Source organism: Ambystoma mexicanum, chromosome 1p (genome assembly GCF_040938575.1).
Source record: "Ambystoma mexicanum isolate Mex_15411 chromosome 1p, UKY_AmexF1_1, whole genome shotgun sequence".
Classification (NCBI taxonomy): domain Eukaryota; kingdom Metazoa; phylum Chordata; class Amphibia; order Caudata; family Ambystomatidae; genus Ambystoma; species Ambystoma mexicanum.
Genome location: NC_090921.1, coordinates 761823526 through 761843312, shown reverse-complemented (window position 1 = coordinate 761843312; position 19787 = coordinate 761823526). Strand labels below are relative to the sequence as shown.

The 19787-nt window shown below is 46.5% G+C and overlaps 1 protein-coding gene across 3 annotated transcripts in view; it reads left to right on the top strand.

The window, feature by feature from the left end:
- The window catches only part of THEM4 (thioesterase superfamily member 4), a 781652-nt gene that overhangs the window by 369249 nt on the left and 392616 nt on the right, over positions 1-19787 (top strand). The window lies entirely within an intron of this gene.

The following is a 19787-nucleotide window of genomic DNA, read 5'->3' as shown; positions in this document are numbered from 1 at the left end:
ACGATTATAATTTAGACATTAAATCCTTTTGGGTGCAAAGAGATATGCAGACACCTCTAGGTCAGACGTTTTTGTTTTCATCTGAAGGGAAGATCTGTGCGCCCCAACCCTCCACCCACAGTCTCATCTGTTGACATCAGGCAGGCTCATGGCCAATCCATCACGATATTCGGCAAGTTGGACGGCACCCGCCTTGTGCATAGTTATTGGCAGTGGGTGGATGGTTGTGTTCACTAGTGTATACATAATGTGTTTCTCCTGCCTGAGTCCATGTGCATTGTAACAACCTATCTAACAGAGTCCTTTGATAATTTTAATTGGCAAAAACAATTCCAATTCCTATGCATAGGCATACCCAATGAAACTAAGGCCATTTGTAGATTCAGGTAAACCAGTATACTCCAAGAGGTGGATTGTGACCTTGCTGGCTGTTGGTTTGGGAGGATCAATGTGAATAAGATGGATTTCTTCCCAGACTTTGGAGTTTTTCAGGCATTACCCTAAAGTGCTGTTAAAATGGAATCTATAAGTATTCAGACTAAATTAACATAACGTAACGGGGCGTGGAGGTGTTGTGAATCAGTTGTAAAAGGGAAAGTGGTTTATGATATGATATGTCATTTATAACGTGCCTGTACACAAGTGTTTCTAGGCGCGACAAGACAAGGGAGGGAAGACAGAGGGAGGACAAAACAAACGATCTTAATAGGCCTTGCGTCATTCAGATTGTGCAAGTATGCCAACGCAATGTGCAGGAGCAAGGGAGAGAGTGGGGGAGGGGGAGTGCAACTAGGGCAGCGTGGCTCTGGGAAAATGCAAAGGATGCAGCGGACTGTTAGGGTAACTGTTACATCCCCTAAGTGTGCGGTAGGCCCATAGACAGTACAGGGGGGGCTGATCATGGAGGAGCCTGGTACCCAGTGAGACTCTGAGGGTAGCAAAGCACAGTCGGCGCAGAAGACGGGTAGGTCAGCAGGGGAGGGAGGGAGAGAGAGAAAGCAGAGGAGAAAAGGAAGGACTTGAGCTGCTTCTGGAACTTCAGGTGGTCCGACTCAGGTTTTAGAGGCGCAGGGAGGCCATTCCAGAAGGAGGCACCTGCAGAGGAGAGAGATCTACCCCCCACTCTCTGTCTGGAGAAACGTCTTAACCTCAAGGAGTTGGAGGTAGCTGAGCGAAGGAAGGTATTTAGGAAGAGGGAGTTGGATGTAATGCGGGCCCATCTCCTAGAAAGCCTTGTGGACGATGTAGAGGGTCTTGAACTTGATCCTTGCAGCCATTGGGAGCCAGTGGAGAGATTTCAAGGCTGGAGAGATACGGTCCCTGGGCTGGAGGCCAAGGATAAGTCTCGCAGTACTGTTCTGGATTAGTTGCGCAGAGTAGAGGAAGGCAGATTAAGAAAGAGACTGTTGCAGTAGTCTAGCCTACAGAGAACCTGAGCACTGGAGACAGTGAGCTTCTGGATGCAAGTGAGAAAAGGAAGAATACCTCTGAGGAGGTGCAGCTGGTAGTGAGCCGTCTTGGCAAGGTCTGTGATGCGAGGCAAGAAGGAGAGAGTGGATTCGAAGATGACACCAAGGTTTTTTGGCTGACAGTAAGGCGAAGGAAGAGGGCCCATAGAGGGTGGCCAGAGTTATAGAGGGAAAGCGGGAGCAGGGGTCCCAGTGAGAAGGATCTCCATCTTACTGGCATTAAGGCAGAGATCGTTGGAGGTGCACTAATCCTTAATCGCGGATAGACAGTCAGGAATGAGCGAGCGAGCAGAGGATGCAGAGGGCAGCCTGAAAGACAGCCGAGTGTCATCCGCATAACACTGACTTTTAGAGGAGAGGGTAACGATCAGGTGGGTGTCACAACCCTCGCTCAAAACCCCCTCTGGCAAACCCATTGGCCAGGTGGAGGACTCGGGCCTCTAGAGCCTGGCATCCTCTTCAAAAGCCCTCATGATGCCAGGCTCATACACCATGAAAAACAATGTGCTTGGGAACTACTTTATTGTATTGGCAGCCAACATGGAGGCATCCACATAGCTTGGTTCCTAAGAACCAAGCTATGCGGTCTAGTGTTTTGGGTGTGGCAGTCTAGGGACTACTTTACCTGGACTATTTTGTTGGAGCTATTTAAACCACACCCGAGCAAGACAACATATTTTGTGTTATTTTGCAGCTTGCAACGTGACGCTCACCGTGTCCAGCTATTCTCTCGAACCTCGGAGAAGCAGAACCTGCAAGGAGAAAAAAGGAACATCATTAGCAGCAGCATCTTAACTGCATTCTTCATCTTTAAAAACTCACAGCTACTGAGAACAGCTTCCTCGAATCTGCACGCCTCCCGGACAGAACGACCTGAAAGAGGAAGATAGAGGCAACATTAAAGAAAACAGTAGAGACATTTACAAATTACGAACTGCTCAAAAGGCTTACCTGGCTGGTCGCCTCTCGGCTGGCACCACTCCGGACATTCCACTCGTGCTGAAGAACACTGCGACCTACAAGGAAGGAAAACACAGGTTAGCAAAGGCAAGACTTCGCAGCGCTGCGCATAGCGCTTACTAACCGCATCATAGCACTCTTAATGCACCATCATTTACCAGCGGGGCTCAACCAAGCCAGTTCGCCGCGCTGAAGCACTGCATACCTAAGGGAGAAAAAAGAGACAATTTAACAAAGAAAGGCATGCAGGATAGCAACAAAACTAAATAACAGCAATAAGACCTACCTGAACAATATCAAACGGGCCGGCGTCAGTGAAGTAACTGGACCGCACTCGCCCATGAAAGACAAGGCGCCCCTGCAAAGAAGGCAGGATGGAGAGCACGCCTAATTCTACCACAAGGCAGAACCTTCCCCGCAGACCACATCAGGGCAAAGCTGAGAAGCATACCAGCGAGTAACCCGACCGGGTGGTGTCCCTGTGGATACTAGGTGAGCGTAACAGTGGGCCAAAGGGGCCAAGTAGACATTGAAGAGCCAGGGTGAGAGGATAAATCCCTGGGGAACACCACAAGTGGGGAGAGAGGTGTTAGAGAGAAAGGATCCAAGTTGGACCTGGAAGGGTCGATCCAGGAGAAAGGAGGTCAACCAATGCAGGGCCTGATCCATGGTGCCCAGGTTCTTGTGGAGTCGATTGATCGTGTCAAAAGCAGAGCAAAGGTCAAGGAGGTTGAGGGACATCCTCATGACCCAACATGATTTTTTCAATAACAGGCATTGTCAATCGTAAGTTAGTGGAATAACTGGGTATCAGAAAGGTTCTTATGGGGAATTGATTATGCTATGGTAAGTCTCCATTATGGTTGGTTCTCTGGCTAAAAAAGGTCTGTCGGCCACCTTTACTCAACATCAGCATGGTTACTAGGTCCGTTCTGGTTATGTGGAATGCCACTGCTGAAAGGCTAGTACTGACATCTTTTTTCATCTCTATTCATGCTAATACACAGTAATCGGCAGCTCCAGGATATGCCATTGGAGAGAGTGAGTGATTTCATTAGGATTTCTTACCTATTTGTTGGTGAGTTAAAAGTGCATAACTGTATAGGAAAAGCTATGGTGGTAAATTGAGTAGGATACATTAAGCCCAGTTTCTACATTGGGCTGAAGGGGTGTTTCATAGCCTGAAAGGGACATTTTATAATAAAAGAACCATGCTGACTGTTTTAATGCTAGGTAACAGTTCTCTTCACTGCATTAAGGAGAAGGAAGGGAAGAGCCTTAAGAATAAGATCATTGATGGAAAGGGTTTTGTGGACAAGACACGAGAAATGTAAACTATTTTAAGAAATATGGTCGCATTTTCTCTTGGTTGAATTTTAAATGAATAGTCTCAATATCAGGAGGGGGTAGTGGGAGGAGAGTGGGATAGTACTGTGCTTGGGTGTGAACAATTTCAGGATTAAATCTACATAGCAATCCCTTTGCGCTTGCTTTGAGTATCAGAGGGGAAGATTGTGGAAGCGACCTGGCCCTTCCTGGTAGGCTGCTGTGAATTAAAGTCCAGGATTTGTGCAGGCTAAATTAAAGAAAGGTTTGAACAGAGCAAAATAGCTAAGGTAGAAGTCTGATTTACTGAGCCCAGTCTAAAAACTACAGACGACTTTCAGAAAAAGAATACATATAAAAGTCAGTCACATATCAAGGAAAACAACACCTCCAATTAGCATGGCACAACACAGATCTCTCTCAGCTGCCCTACCCATTCCAATTCATCATTTTCTACTGTTGCAGTCAGCAAATTAGTAGAAGGAGGGGTTATTTTGAAGAACTCGTCCCAGACAAATTTACTGGTCCATTTATGTACCAGTCTTGAACGGAAAATAGCATACTTGTGCACGATACGGAGGGGTCATTATGCAAAAGGTGCCAAAAGGACATATTACCTGAAGTCCTCTTGGAGCCTTTGGAAGGTTTAACAGAGGAGGGTCTATTATTTAGTACTTTGAATGACACACTGGAGACATGTCGAGGGACCTGGCGTTAGCCTCACCCAATCTTCTCTTGCAAATATTTTAACAGCTCTGATCGAGGCATACTACCAGTTGGCTAGGGCAGCCTGAAAGAGAGCTGAGGGTCATCCGCATAACAATGAATTTTAGAGGAGAGGGTAGCGATCAGGTGTGCCAAAGTGGCCAAGTAGACATTGAAGAGCCAGGGTGAGAGGATAAATCCCTGGGGAACACCACAAGTGGGGAGAGAGGTGTTGGAGAGAAAGGATCCAAGTTGGACCTGGGACGGTCGGTTCAGGAGAAAGGAGGTCAACCACTGCAGGGCCTGATCCATAGTGCCCAGGTTCTGGAGGCGACCGCCCCATGCTTGACAACTAATCCAGATCAAAAAAATCAACGCGTAGTACTGGTGACCAAGAGCAAGACAAAGTGTACTCTCATAGCATTTGTGCCTTGGATGACAAACTGGCCTAGGATTCCCTTAGTAGCAAAAATTTGAATTTTAAGTTTATGCATATAAATACTGTAGCAGTTACATCGGATGATGTAAGACATGAATGTGGTCCTTATTCTGATCAAAAAATAAATGCACTTTGTGCTGCAAAAAAATTGCCTGTCTTCACTAGAGAATAACTAACTAGAGATCACGACCACAAGCACTGAATCTGTCAGGCGATTCCTTCATTAAGGGTCGTGAAATCAGAGCAATTTGAATTTGAATATACTCCTATGTCTCGTCCCCTTTCCTCCATACTTATGGGACATTCCTCCGTCCTGTGGGACGGGACCGGAGCACTTTGTAAAAGCATCAAAAAATATTGCAAACATTTTTGTCCTTCCTGTCTTTCTACGCAGGTTACGGCACGCGCCATAACCATGCCCATTTTAGCTCCGCCCCGCGCATCGCCCATCAGTCCTTTTCTCCGCTCGTTCGGGACTGGATGCACTTATATCTGCGGAAGAATTTCTTCCTTTTTTCCTCCTCTCTGGCTCTCGCTAGCGATCGCGTAGTAGTCTGTCTATGTCGTTTAAACTAGACTTTCCAAATTGTTATTGTCAGCGGAGCTTCGCAAGGGCGGACCCCCATCCTCTTTGTTTCGAATGCTTGGGTCCCAATCACCGTTGGGACTCCTGTTTCTATTGTGATTCCCTTTCGGTCCGTGCCCTTCAACGTCGGTTAGAGTGGTGGGAGGAGGTGTTTCAGCACACTCCTCCTACGCATTTTCAATCCTTCATCGACGAAAAGAAGAAACACCCAGTGAGTAATTTACTTTTCAGGGCACCCCGGCCAGGGGATTCCTTCCCGGGGTCTTCCCGGGCCGGGAGGAGCGTCGACCGCTCTGTCACCAGGGCTTGCACTGAGGTGCCTTCTGGGTCTAAAAAAGAGTACCAGAGGTTTCTCTGTGGGTCTCCGTAAGGGGCCTGTGGACACCGGAGTGCAATCCGAGGCCCCTCCTGTGAGGACTGCGTGTAGACCTAGTTCTACTAAGTCGTGGGGTACCGGAGCTCGCTCCGAGGCCTCCTTATCGGCTTCCCTAAAAAGTACCGCGTAAGACTGAACGTATGTTTGAGGCCCACTGTGGGAAGGCTGTTACCGGACTTGGGTCTGAGGTCCCTCGTACAGAGGCTAAGGAAACCAACAGTTCTGAGAGGCCTGAGAAGGCCTGATCGGTGAAGGGTGTTTCTCACCGTTCCCGCTCTTGTGGTGACGCCAGAACTGTTGAGGGGGCAAGGAGTGATAATTCGAACCGAAGTTCCTCCTTTACCGGCAGTGCCGAGGTCCTTTCTGTGAAGACTAGTTTGGCTATTGGTATGTCACGGAAACATCCCAGGCCGCATAGTACCGGCTCGGCCGAGGTTCCTTGTGTAAAGGCTAAAATGAAGACCCCTGAGCCACCGGTGGGGACCCCTGCCTCACTTCCACACATGCCGCAGTTCCCCTCAGGTGACGGCAAAATGGTGGCCATTCCCGCCATGACCACGGCGGCCATTTTGGGCGCTTCCCCGACAACTACGCCATCGGCCTCAGGTATAGGGTTTGGTTCTGTGGGTGAACATAAGGTTCCTTGTGCGCATCCCTTTCGTCCAGTTTACGACTTGAACTCTCGGATGCCTCTCCCGCACAACATCTCGCTGCCTGTGGGTTCGGCACCCTTGATTTATGTGGACACCTCTGGGGATGGGCCTGTTTGGCAACCCTCCCCTCTGCGTCCCTGGAATCATCCTCCTCATGAGAGGCCTCCTCCGGCAGCTCCAAAGCCTTCTCCGGAGGAAGCCTTTTTTCGTCAAGTTTCAGACGCTCATGCCTACCGACCCCATGAGTGAGTATTTCAAGGGTCTTTTTAGGGAAATATGCCCGCCTGCGCCTCCGGCTCCACCCGCGCCTCTGGTGGTTCCGCCAGTGCCGCCTTTTCCCGCGGTGCCTCCTCCTACCCTTCTGCCCTTGCCTCCATTGTCCCCGGTGGACAAGGCAGTGCCCGATGTAGTTCGGCAAGACCCTGACCTGTCGGATGATGCGCAGGGCGATCAGGACAGCAAAGACCAGCCCCGCTCTATTCAAGCTTTCCACGACCGGATGCTGGACATGATGTGTCTATTGGATGTTCCAGTGCCCGAGGCACCTGTTCCGCAGGAGGGTGTGCTTTCGGGGGCGTTCACCTTATCTCCTTCGGAGCGTACCGGCCTGTTCTTGCAGAAAGATGTTTTGGCCAGGGTCCGTAGAGTCTGGGAGAAGCCACACTCTGGACTTTTCGTCAATAAGAAAATTGAGATGCGATACAGGCTGCATTCTTCGGAAGAGGTGGCCCTAGCATCTTGTCCACCACCCTCCTCCACGGTGGTGGCTGCGGCCACTTTACAGTCCAGGCCTGCAGCATCCTCTTCTACGACGGCTACTCAGGTCCTGGGGAAAGAGGACAAGCTCCTCGACTCCCTTGGGTGGAAGATTTTTGCTAACTCGGCCCTGCAGCTCTGGCAGGCCAATGCAGAACTGGTGTTAGCGGGGGCGAATATGAAAATGTGGAAAGGTCTGTCGGAGTTCGAGGAATTCATTCCGGTCGAGAAGCTGGAAGACTTTAAGGCGGGATTGTCCGATGCCAGGGTCTTGGCCCAGGATCTGCTGGAGGGCGCGGTTTATCATGTCGACACTTCGGCTCGGGGCCTTATGCTGGGAGTTGATACCTCTCGACAGGTGGTGTGGTTGCATGCCGCCAAGTTCTCAAATGAGGTGCAAGACAAGGTGTTGGACCTGCCGTTTGACGGTAAGGAGCTTTTCCATTCCACATCGGATGTGGAGCTGACCAAAATGAAGGACTTCACCCAGACAGCTACGTCCTTGTCCGTCCTGGTTAAAACTCCTTTTAGAACCCAGAGACCATTGTCGAAAAGTCGGCCCTCCTCTGGTTTCAGAGGGTTTCTAGATCGGAAATCCCACAGAGTGGATACCCCTTCAGGTAATTCCCGCCAGAGGCAGCAACGGACTTGGTTTTTCTCCCACTCCTCAGCCTCCTCCTCGGGTTCAGGTGGTAACACCACTGAAAAGCCTGCCAGATGAGGGTTCTCCGTGCTCGCACGAGACCCCGGTGGGAGGACGCATTGCGTTTCATTGGGAGGCGTGGCAGACCATCACGAGGACCGATGGGTCTTGTCAGTCGCTCGGGCGGGCTTCTGCTTACCCTTACCCCATACCCCACCCTTCAACCCTCCTTTCCAGCAGTCGGGGTCGTCCTTCCTAAAAGCCGAGGTTCAGAAACTGCTGAACCTCAGAGCTGTGGAACCCGTTCCCCTTGGGGAGCGAGGGGAGGGCTTCTACTCCCGGCTGTTTACGATGCCCAAACCCAACCAGGCTGGCCTGCACACCATCCTAGACCTTTCCCAGTTCAATCTTTTCCTACCCCAAGAGAAATTCAAGATGATCACGCGATTGGGCGATTGGCTCAGCGTGGTGGACCTTCAGGATGCGTTCATGCATATTCTGACCTGGAATCCACACAGGAGATATCTGTTATGACCCTTGCCTCTGGCTCTCACTGGCAAGTCAGCCTTCCAGTTAGGGCCAGGTCAAAGGCCTTAAAACCTCATCCAAGACGCCATTGGCGCCAGGCTCATAACCATCATGAAGACCAACATTAGCATGGGGCTATTTACTTGGGACTATTTAACTTGAGGGGGTTCAGCCAACATGGAGGCACACACACAGCTCAGTTACAAGGAACTGAGCTATGCGGTCTAGTCTTTTGGGTGTGCCAGGCCTGGGACTACTTTACCTGTACTACTTTGGGTGTGGCAGGCCTGGGATTATTTTACCTGGACTACTTTACCTGAGAGTATTTAAACAGCACCCAAACAGCAGAACATGCTTTGCGTTATTCTGCTGTGGGCAGCGTAATGCTCACCTTGACCAGTTCTTTGATGCCAATTTACCTGAAACCAAGGACCTGCAGAGAGAGAAAGAACACTTAGAAACTTACCTGGAACAGTATCCTGTCTTCAATCCATCGCCGACTTCAGTTCCACTCACCTGAAGGTATGAACTCCATCATCTGGCACTGCATGCATCCTGGAATACCATAACCTGGAAAGAGGAAAAAGAAAGACAGCATTAGTAAGTGTTTTCTCTCGAATGAAGAAAGCCACACAATTCTCACCTGGGTAGTCATCTGCTGGTCAGTATCATTGCTGGAACATTATGGCACTCGGCGAGGAACATCGCAACCTGCAAGGAGAGAAAAGACACAGGTTAGAAATATAAAAGGCGAAACAGCGCAGTGCATCGTGAATTAATCACCGGACAGTATCGCGCACACCGCGCTTTCGCCTACCGGCACATGCCCATCTTCAGACTGCAAGACAACACCAAAATACCTTTCCATACCTAAAAGGAAAGAAGCAAGACATTATTATTCGAACTAAGAGGAACATAAGAACTGCATATAAAGACTGTAAAGCAGCAAACCTACGGAGTCGCAGCAAGCCTGGATTACCACAGGGGGGCTTGCACCAGTGAAGTAACTTGGTCCCTGCTCGCCCCACACATCTATACGCCCCTGCCATGAGGAGCAGGACGGAGAATCAACCTTTTACAATATTAAGATGAGAAGAAGGCCCAAGGGGGAGGAAGGAGTTGAGGCCAAGGGAGGTGGGAAAACATAAAGACAATCTGGTATTGAATCCAGCTCTCCTAATTGCAGACACATCTTTATCCAGAGGCCTTATCAAGGGACCGGGAGAGGGTTCAAGAGTGCAAATCATCCAACCAGGGCTGGGTGGCGTCCCCGTGGATACCAGGTGAGTGTAACAGAACGCAAAGCCTCAATAATATTATCCACCTGGGAATCATGGAGACTTCAGAGACTGACCAGTTAGTTCAGTTGTTGGGACAATTACGCGCTGAAGTACATTCAGCCAGGCAAGAAACCAACGCTCTTAGGAGGGATTTGATTGTTACTAAGGATCGTACCGACGAAATAAGTAGACAATTTCTCCAATCACAGGTAGGACAGACCCCTTTGCCTGTTAACATTTCGCCAGCACCTATACCAACTTCTTCCACCAATCTAGTACAAATAACCCTTCCTGGGGCAGTTCCTTTAGCCCCACCTGAACGATTTACAGGGGACCCCAAGAAGTACGCAACGTTCTTGAACCAGTGTCGTCTTCATTTCCTTTGCAGACCTGGGGCTTTTCCTAACGACCACGCACGGGTTGCTTTTGTCTTGTCATATCTGAGTGGCAGTGTTGCGGTTTGGTTGGTACCATTGGTAACTCAGGATAACCCGTTGTTACATGACTTTGGGGGTTTCCAGATGGAAATGGAAAAACTCTTTGCTCGTCATACCCAAGGCCAAGCATTAGACAACAAACTTTTGTCACTCTGTCAAGGAAGTCCAGACTTGCTTACATATATAGCAACATTTAACAGACTAGTCGTTGAACCTGGGTAGGCTGAGGAAAAAAGGACCACACTATTTCATCGAGGTCTACGAGGGGAACTAAAGGATGTCCTTGCTCAAGTGGTTAACCCACCTAAAGATTGTGAAGAATTCATCAACCTTGTGGTGCAATTAGATCACAGATTACAAGACCGAAAAGCGGACCGGATAAGGTTAGACACTTGAGCTGTGTATTTCCGGTCAAAGGATAATGTTCCACGTACATTGGAAAACACGGTTGAAACCATGCAAATCGGAGGTGTACGGCCCCCTTTAACTAAAACTGAAAGAGACAAGAGAAGAAAACAGCAATTATGCTTATTTGCTGAAAATCAGTCCACTCCCACAAAGAATGTCCAGTGAAACCACAAAGGAGAACTGTTGGAGCCACATAGAAGGAAGATAATAACAATGAGTCGGAAAACTACCAAGCCCGGCAAGCGTAGAGGTCTGCTTGTCGAGCGAGAAGGATGAGCCTCAGGCCTCACACTTTGCATTACCAGTAATTTTGATCAATCACCAACAACCATCTCGGATGCATGCTGTCGAAGCATACATAGACAGCGGAGCAGTTGGGAATTATGTAGACCAAGATCTGGCAGCAGAGATGGGGCTTCCCTTATGCTCTAAGTCGACTACTGAAAAGGTTACTACTGCTGATGGGACAGAAATAGCTTCCGGACCAGTAACCCAATGTACAGCAGCACTAACCCTACTGTGCCAGGATGGACACTGAGAATCTATTGCATTCGATCTCATCAAAGCTCCTCAGTTTCGACTAATCTTAGGGATGCCATGGTTGGTAGCTCACAACCCTCTAATGGATTAGCAATCGAGGGGCACGCGGGAATAGAGGCACTACGACACCACAACCATCTTTTTTAGATCAGGACCAAATGGGATGGGAACCCGAGGCACGGGTAACAAGAAGCATGCAAGCCTTGTGGTGAACCTGGCCTCCCATAATCTTACCCATTGATGAGACTACAGCTCTTGAGAAAGGGATGGGTTTTGTCTCCACCAATTTACACAATTACTTCTTATTCCGACAGGAATTCCATGCCTTCATGAGGAAAGGTACATGTAAAACAATTCTTTCAAGATAAAGAGTTGGAAATGGATGAGACTGACACAGGGTTACACAATAAGTCGACTTTTTGTGTAACAGCTAGCGAAAGAACAGCCGAGGCACTAGGATTCGGGAGAAGAGTACTCCATGACATGAAGAAATTAGAGTCTCAAAGCACCAACAAGCCTGTTTTCCATAACACAAGTAAGTGTGAGAAAGCAGCAATCAAAGGCCTTCTCGACAATAAATCTATTGTCGTTCGCAAAGCCGATAAAGGTGGCGCGATTGTTCTACAAAATCGTGAGGCCTATATTCTCAAATGCAATAGACAACTTCTCGACCTTGAATGATATACACCACTTTCTACTGATCCGACGATAGCATTACAACAACAAATCAATGTTAAAGTTAACAAAGCCAAAGAACGCGGTTGGATTTCCATCAAAGAAGCTGATTTTCTAAGTGCCCCGAAACCTCAAACTCCACAGTTCAACACCCTCCCTAAGATCCATAAGAGTATTGAACACCCGCCAGGCAGGCCCATCGTGTCCGGGGTAAATTTGGTGTTAGAACCTTTGTCTCGATTCACAGATTTTTTCCTTCAACCTCTAGAGCGCAAAATGAAATCCTATGTGCAAGATACTATCCAGATGATCAATGAGGTCGAAGGCATGACATTCGATTCGAATGTCGAATTGTTGGTAGGGCTTGATGTTGTTGCCTTATATACAAGTATACCGCAAAGGGCCTCTCTTGACATGCTTGAAGAGCGTCTTCTTCGTGAATATCCAGATTCTTCTATTCCCATGTCATTTGTATTCTGGTGTGCCGAAATGGCACTCACTGAGAGTTACTTCCATTTCAATGGTGAGTATTACAAACAAAAAGAGGGTATCGCAATGGGCGCTACTTTAGCGCCGAGTGTGGCTAACCTTTACATGGAGCATTTTGAAGTTAATAAAATTCTATCGGTAAACTAACATCCGTATATGGAAACGATATATTGACAATATTTTCGTCATATGGTCTGGCAACACACAAGAACTGAACCAATTTTTTGAATGGTTGAACCAACAAGATCGTTATCTTAAGTTCACCTTCACTCAGAGTAATCTTGAATTGAATTTTTTAGACATCATGATTATGTGAAGCACCACTGATAATGTGCTTAGTGCGAAGCCTTTTCACAAAAGCACTGACAGGAACTCTCTATTATATTATGAGAGTTTTCACCCCGACACGTTCGGGATAATTTACCATTAGGTCAATTTTTACACCTGAAGAGAAACAGCACGACGACACATTAGGTCAATTTTTACACCTGAAGAGAAACAGCACAACGACACAGGATTTTAAGAAAGAGGCTGAGGCCCTAAGCACTAGATTGCTTGAGAGGGTTTACCCCAAAAAACTCACTTTCGGCGAACAAGTATGCCCGTAATCACAATAGACAGGCCCTTCTCGCGTACTCTACCCACTCCAAGACGGATGGTGATGACAAACTGGTATTTGTTAATACCTATAGCCACATCTCGAACAAAATCAAAACCATGATGATTAAAAATTGGAATATCCTACAACAAGGCCCTAAACCGCTTACAAAACCGATTGTCGCTTTTAAAAGGAGCCGCAACTTAAAGGAACTCATTTCACGTAATGATGTTAGCTTGAGACCCAGTAGACAGAGTACATTGCCTGAAAGGTGGGGCATCCCAAAATTAACTGGCCACTCTGCATGCGGACAATGTTCATGCTGTAACTACACCTCTAGAAGCACAGAATTGAATCTGGGTCTGAAAACAGTGTGGTGCCAACATCAGTTCAGCAATTGTAATTCCAACATGCTGATTTATGTAATTTGGTGTCCTTGTGATGGAATGTATGGAATGTATGTCGGCAAAACGGAACGTAAGATCAAAATAAGGATTGGGGAACATAAGAGTTGTATTCGAAATAGGACTCTAGTTGAGCACTGGATTGAATTTGTGCACAAAGTGGAGATCAAGCTACTCCAGAAGGAACAACACATGATCTTCCTATCGCGTAATGCTGAGATTGGGCTTAATGACAAAATTGAGTGGGGCGTATGAACACGCTAGCTTGATGAGGAGTGATATAGTGTATTCCATCTTCACCCTGCAGTGTACTAGTGGTTACATTTGCACTGCTTTCTTTAGTGTATCTCTGCCCCTGCCCTTATAGGGTTTTGGTGTAATACGATATGGGATAATCCCGTGTGTCTGTCCAAATCGACGTGCAGTGATGCTTCAAACTTCATCCTGACTCTGTAATGTATAGGTTGATTTACCCGGACCACTAATCTTAGTGGGCATCTTGTCCATGCCATCGGGGGATACTTATGTAAATATATCTCCGTAGGCTGTGTGTTAGAAGTCGAGCAGTTTTTCTTTTTGATAGCTACCTGACTCGTGTAATTTAATTGAAGAATAACTTACGGGTAATAATTGTGGTGGTTACCGGGACTACATGTAACAATACGACCAATGGGACGCATTATGTTTAACAGTTATTAATGCTTGCGGTGATAGATAGTATGTGGTTGCTTTTTCCACGCACAGGTCTCCTCGTATGTGCTGATGGCCTGTGACGGCGCGCATTTCCCTCCTTACATCTGCATAGGAGGAAACTTTACCAGTGAATGATTGGTTAGCGGGTCCCAAGTGTTTGTTGATTTGAATGCATAGAGGTTTCTCCCCTTTTGGTCTGTTTTAAACTCGGGGATGATCAGTGCTTCGGATGAGCACCGTGTCTTTTCGGGCGCCGACTAGAAGAACGGCCGGTTTGAGCCCCTGGTCGAGTTCGCTGCATGTGGACTCTAACTACCATAACCACTAGCGCCATAATACACACCTGCAGCGCATTAGACCGCCCCTTACACCGGTAGGCAGTTCTTGACACAGCTGCGATGTGGAACACCTACAACCCGTATAAGTATCCCCGCTGGTAAGTGCAATCTGGGACTCCTTGCTTGATTCCAGGTTCCCTGCGCAAACGTTGCCGGAGCGTCACCTTCACAGAGGGGGTACTTTGAACCCTTGATTGAAACCCTACCAGTTGCATATTAGTTGAGTGCCACCCCTCCCATCTGACCCTTTTCCTGGGCCTGAATATTGATGGGTTCTTCCCCTTGCACAATCGGGCACACTGCAAGCCAGTGGGAGACATTTTATTTGAATCGTAATGTCTCCTTATTTTGAACAGGCTCTTTCGACCTAATGAGGTTTTGATCAGCCACACGATATGCTCGCCATTTGACTACGACGCCCTGCTGCACGGTTACCTCTTGAAGTTGCGGCTTGATTATTCGCAGGCTGCATGAGGTGTACTTCACAGGTACCATATTTTCAGCCACATTGTATATTTTCAACATGATACGGCCGTGAGAGTTACCAACATAACGTCTAATTACAATTGTTTTGATTTTCTAGCACAATGGTGAACCCAGGTGGTACTGTTCGTGCCCTTTAAGACCAAAGCCGTCCCTTCACGCTTGAAGCTTTTCAACATATGCTTGATTAACCTAAGTAAGGTATGATTGTCCAATTTCAAACGATCAGCTGCTTTACTCAGTGGGTACCTGTCGAGGTCTCTTGTAGATCAGACACCCTTGCTGAATCAGTTTGGTGTTGTGTAGGCTGAGAGGCTGCTATAAACACAGACAATATCCTTCAGTGCCCCATAGCTGCCGCTTAGTGACCGGGCAATTGTTGAGGTTTTCTAGTGTGTGATCTTTACCTTAGCTCCTTGTGACGGAGGGAGCACTGTGGTATTTTGAGTTCCGCTACAGGCGTGACATTTGGATGGTGGCTGTTGGATGAGAGTCTCAGTAGTCACATTATTTAACCTACCTTTTACCCAATGTTCTGGTCTCTCTCTCTTTTTTCAAAAATAATTCAACTTGTGTCTTAGCACTATATTCCCAATGTGTGATGGGGTTTGGAGATACCCTATAAATTCAAATACGTACTCCATAGAATTGTAACTTAACATTCTGGTGGGATCGAGGTCTAGTGGTTAGCCTTTTTATCCACACCCTATTCTTTCATTGTTTACAGGTGTACAGCACCTACCTCCGGCAGGATCCGAGATCGAGTTGATGGCAGCAATCCGGCTGCATCTACCACCTCTGTCTATTGTCTAACCACGACATCACATTGATAGTGTATACTATTGGTTAGCCCTGGTAGCGACCAGGAGAATCTGCAAAGTTTTTTTAAGATGGCCCTCTGGCCGGTTCTTTTAGCCTTCAAAGTTGCACAAACAATTGGTTTTGTGAAGTGTTGTTTTTTTAATACAAGCCCCTGATTAATTTCCCCTTACTGTGTGTGATGTGGTTGTATGAGGAATTAAACATGTTGGGTTGATTGAGTATGATGCAGTGTGAGTTTATTGATATAATTTTTTTTGCGTTTATCAATTCAATGATTTTGCAAATTTTGCAGGTCTCCTTTTAAGCTTTTTCAGTTTGTTCCTCCTTCCTTTCGTAGCTTTTAGTTTCATTAGTTTCTCTTTAGTTTCATTGTTCTTCGTCCAACGCCTTTCATGTTTGGCTTGTCTAGTAGACCGTTCTCACTATAAGTTAGTTAAACTGTTGTTTGTTTAGCACATTCGTCCAAGGCAGCCTTTAAGATGTTTGCCGTATCTAGGGACCATGAAGTCTTTGAACCACTCATCAGGCGGCTCCACCACACTTCTTCTTCGTATAGGCTGATATTTGAGTTTTAAGCATATCGTGGGTGAATTATTTTTAGCCCTCTGAGTGTTTTTTGAATAGTGATTGTTCCTCTATTCTGAATATGGAACCTGATTGAATAGGGTTCCGTTTATTATCACTGTTTCCCGTGTATTATTTTCTTGAGTTTTTTCTTGTGCACTTTTCACATTTCTATTGTATTGTGTTGTTAAGTCTGAATTGTCTTTCTGAAGGTTCTTTTTAACCATTGTTAATTAACTTAATAAAATGTATATATTTTGGTAAATCCTTGTTCTGAATGTATATTTTGCAGCGCTAACATGGCTGGTTGTCTCCTCACTCCAATGTTGTGATATACATGCTATCCCCCTCCAGTTTGGAAACCTGATCCAGCGAAAGGTAGATGCTTCACCTGGTCATTACACTGTCCACCAAACTTTTTGTATTATGTGTGAAGGTTTTCCTTAGTTAGGGGGCTAGTTTGGTGGAGCAGTATAAATACCCTGTCCCCCCACCTCTCCTTGTGTCATTTTGTGCCAACAAGTTGACCTTTTCCGATGATTGTGCTTGCACCTGTTATTACCAAGTAAAGGGGAAAACAGACTTATGTACATCTGCTAAACCCAGTACGGCGGTGATTGTACTAGGTGTAACTAGTACTCTACCAAATGAATACCAGGATTTTCAAGACGTGTTCCAGAAAGAACAAGCCAATACTGTACCACCGCACATGCCCTACGATTGTCAGATCGACCTCATACCTGGTGCGCAAATTCCTTGTGGTCCAATCTATGCACTTACTGAATCAGAAAACCTCCATTTGAAATCTTATCTTGATCAGTATCTGGCAAATGGATTTATCCGCCCATCTAAATCAACGGCAGCCAGTCCCTTATTCTTCGTACCAAAGAAGGAAGGAGATTTGAGGACTTTCATCGACTATCGCGCATTAAACCAGATCACAGTAATAAACCGTTATCCACTGCCCCTTATTCCCGAATTATTGGATCAAGTCAAACATGCCCAAATCTATACCAAACTGGACCTTAGGGGGGCGTACCATCTTGTTCGAGTGAAGAAAGGAGACAAATGGAAAACTGCCTTTCGTACCAAATACGGCTTGTATGAATACCAGGTAATGCCTTTTGGACTTTGCAACACTTCTGCTGCATTCCAATACTTTATGAATTATGTTTTGCGGGAGTTAATCAACGTTTGAGCCCTGGTTTACATTGATGACATCTTACTGTATTCTTCTACAAAAGAAGACCATGTCAGGCATGTCCGCTCCGTCCTTACTAAACTCTGCCAACATAAAGTATAACTCGAAAAAAGGCACAAGGTAGATGCCATTCTTAACTGGCCGTCACCAACTTCATTTAAAGGAATCCAGAGTATGTTGGGCTTTGCAAACTTTTACCGCCGATTAATCCCAGATTTTTCCCAAATAATGCATCCAATTACATCACTATTGAGAAAAAACAATAAAATGTTCCATTGGACCGAAGAAGCAGAGAAGGCCTTTCATGAACTTAAGAAAAATTCACTTCTGCTCCAGTTCTGCGGCATCCTCGCCCAGACCTCCCTTACATAGTTGAAACAGATGCCTCTAGCATGGCTATGGGAGCTGTTCTCTCACAATGGGACCCAGGAACTGGCCAGTTACACCCTGTGGCCTTCTGGTCACGAAAATTCTCACCTCCCGAACTCAACTATGCTATCACAGACAAAGAACTCTTGGCTATAAAATCAGCTTTCAAGGCATGGCAACACTATCTCCTTGGTGCTAGACATACTGTCACGGTCATAACTGATCATCGAAACCTGCATTACCTAAAAACAGCAAAAGCTCAATCATCCCGTCAACTGCGGTGGGCTCTTTTCTTCGCTGAATATGACTATGTGATCACCTACCGGCCAGGAGTCCGAAACGGAAAGGCTGACGCCTTGTCCCGCATGGGTGTTGATGAAAAGGTATACATAACTCCAGATCCAGTAGCCGTCATTCCAGAAGACAAGCTCCTGGGTCTTACGACAACATTGACACAGGGTGAACTCCAAAACAAGATCCAACTCTTAATGGATCCCACTTTCTCACAAGAGTGGTGTACTCAAGGAGAACATTACACCATTAAAGACCAGTTACCATATTTTAGGAACCGTCTATACTTGCCAAGTAAAGATTTACAAGAGCAGGTTATTTCGAGTTATCACGACTCCCTGATTGAAGGTCATCCTGGAATTGCCAAAACTCTAGCTGAAGTAAAAATGAAACTTTGGTGGCCCACATGGCGTAAAGACATCATACAATTTATCCAAACATTGCGGTGTGTGTGCACAAAACAAGTCCCAAAAGCAGAAACCAGATGGTCTTCTCCAACCATTGGAAATTCCTCCCGCACCATGGCACACACTGTCCCTTGATTTCATTACAGATCTACCTCCCAGTCAAGGATTCAACACCATCTTAGTAGTTGTAGACTTGTTCTCTAAAATGACACACTTTATTCATTTTACGGGTCTTCCAAATGCATCCAATTTAGCAAAAGTATTCCTGGAGGAAATCGTATGGCTACATGGCTTTCCATCGGTCTTCATCTCAGTTCGAGGTAGTCAGTTTGTATCCAACTTCTGGAGGAAATGCTGTTCAATGGCCCAAATTGACATTCCACTATCCACAAGTCACCATCCTCAAACAGATGGTCAAACAGAAAGAACAAACCAAACCCTCGAGCAATACTTACGTTGCATGTTACATCAAGTGGAAAGAAATTGGAAGGACTTGTTATGGATATCTGAATATGCCTATAATAATTCATTACACACCAGCACTGGACAAACCCCTTTCTGCACTATATATGGTAGACATCCACGCACTTCAGAATTGGATCTCCCAACCCGTTTGGAAATGCCAGTGGTTAAAAACCTACATACGACTATTTCCCAGGCCTTCAAAGAAGCAGCAGAACATTTACTCCAAGCCAAGAACAGACAAAAGAAATTCGCTGACCAACATCGTAGTAAAGCCCCCGACTATCAAATTGGAGACAAGGTCTGGTTGGCATCGAAATATGTGCCCATAAAAGGAACTCTGACCTTTCGTCCCCGATATCTGGGACCTTATTCTATTGAATCCATAATAAATCCAGTGGCAGTTAAATTAGCCCTACCACCCACTATGCAGATTCATCCTGTGTTTCACTCTTGAAACCGGTACAACCCGGTACTCGGGTTACAACACCACCAAAACCAGTATTAGTTGACGGAGAACCAGAGTTTGAAGTAAAGGATATCCTAGACTCAAAATACACCAGATCCAAACTATACTACTTAGTTGATTGGAAGGGATACGGCGCTCAAGACAGATCATGGGAACCTAGTGAATACATCCATGCACCTTGCTTAATTAAAAAGTTCCATCAGAATTACCCAGCCAAACCAGGACCAGGCAGAAGTGCCACCGTGAGAGGGGCCTTGGGGGGGGGGAGTGCTGTCATGACCCTTGCACCTGGCCCTCACTGGCAAGTCAGCCTTCCAGTTAGAGCCAGGTCAAAGGCCTTAAAACCTCATCCAAGACTCTCTTGGAGTCAGTCCTCGGCGCCAGGCTCATAACCATCATGAAGACCAACATTAGAA